Source organism: Lithobates pipiens, unplaced genomic scaffold, assembly GCF_037356315.1.
Source record: "Lithobates pipiens isolate NorthernLeopardFrog02 unplaced genomic scaffold, aLitPip1_a1.2 Scaffold_10, whole genome shotgun sequence".
Lineage (NCBI taxonomy): Eukaryota > Metazoa > Chordata > Amphibia > Anura > Ranidae > Lithobates > Lithobates pipiens.
Window position 1 is genome coordinate 181,898,555 of NW_027507686.1, and position 1,627 is coordinate 181,900,181.

A 1,627-nucleotide genomic window follows, 5' to 3' on the forward strand; every position below is an offset into this window, starting at 1 on the left:
ACTGCCACACACAGCTTCCTGCCTGTCCCTATTTAAACTGACAAAACACAGGCTGCTGGAACAATAACTTGAATAGCACTGAAAACTATATCCTGTACTACTTTACCATACCAGTCCTGAAAAGGACTTTTGTGGACCTAATAGTAACAGCTAATGATTAAACTGACTGTCCCTGCTGCACACAGCGTCCTGTCCCTCTCTCTACACTGACAAAAGACAGGCTGCTGCAACAATCACTAGCACAGCAGTGCCTCAAACCTATATCCTGAACTACACCTAACACCTATACCATGATACCAGTCCTTAAAATAACTTTTGTGGACCTAATAGCTAGCGATTTGGGTCACTGCAGTCTCTCCCTGCTCCACACAGCAACCTCTCCCTATAGTGACAGAAGAAAGAATGTAAAATGGCCGCCGGAACGGATCTATTTATAAGTTAGGGGGAATGTCCAAGTGTCCATGTGCTGTAATGTCTCAATTGGCTGTCCTGTACCCCATGATGGATGTGTCATCATAGGTCAAAGTTCTTTCACACAGTAAACACGGAAGTCCGCCGGGCGAACGGCGGCAATAGTCTGCCGATCGGGCGGACCACGAACAGCCGAAATTCGCCAGGAAACGACCGCTGGGTGAACCGTTCGGCCATCCCTAGTAATAGGTTTGACCAGTTGTTATGATGGTCAGAAATATAGCAATGTAAGAATTGCTCCAAAGATTGACTGGCTCGTTCTGCGGCCCCATTAGACTGCGGGTGATATGCAGAGGAAAAAGCAAGCTGAATTCCCAACTGTGCACAAAAAGCTTGCCAGAACCAGGACATAACCTGACTACCCCTGTCTGAGACAATTACCTTGGGTAGCCCATGTAAGCAAAAGATCTCCCGAGCAAAAATGGAAGCCAGTTCCTTAGAAGTGGGCAACTTCTTAAGTGGAATATAATGACACATCTTTGAGAACCGGTCAACCACCATAAGGATAATTGTGTTGCCCTGGGAGTTGGATAACTCCACAATGAAATCCATTGACAGGTGGGTCCAGGTCCTCTCTCCATTAGGTATGGGTTGTGGGAGGCCCACTGGAAGATGTTGTGGAGTCTTACTTTGACCATACATGGAACAGCCAGCTACAAAGGCAGTTACATCAGCATCGCTTCTCGGCCTTTTGGCTAAGATCAAGTGTAGTATCTGTTCTTATCAGTTGCCAAAGGAGGCGCTGTTCCATCCCTAATAGAGAGGGTTTCGTCAGCACTCTCCGATGGCGTAATTAGCATCTGGAAGGATGGTTTTGGTAGGGGTCACGTCGTGCCGCCCGACAGAAAACTGGGGGCCGATGCATGGTTGTGTCTGAGCCGTCTGGAAGGATGCTCCTGGTGAGGATGGGTGCTGTCACTGGTCTGACCCAGAGGGTTGAGTACCTGGCCTTCTGGCCTGGATTGGGGTAGTTCTAGCCCTGGACAGTTTTCCGGGAGGGAAAACCGGCTGCTCCCTACATGGGGGGGAGGAGCGGTTAGTACTTCCTGAATGTAATTAGGAAGGAGTGATGGGAGCGACGGTGGAGCCTGATGGTAAAGAGCTCTCACCAAGCTTCCTGATCTTCATGCCTTCCTGTCTAGGGTGGGGGCTGCTG

The 1,627-nt window shown here is 49.2% G+C and overlaps 1 pseudogene; it reads left to right on the forward strand.

The window, feature by feature from the left end:
- The first annotated feature begins 1,146 nt into the window (after nt 1-1,146).
- LOC143955940 (U2 spliceosomal RNA) lies at nt 1,147-1,254 on the forward strand (annotated as a pseudogene).
- Nucleotides 1,255-1,627: the final 373 nt, after the last annotated feature.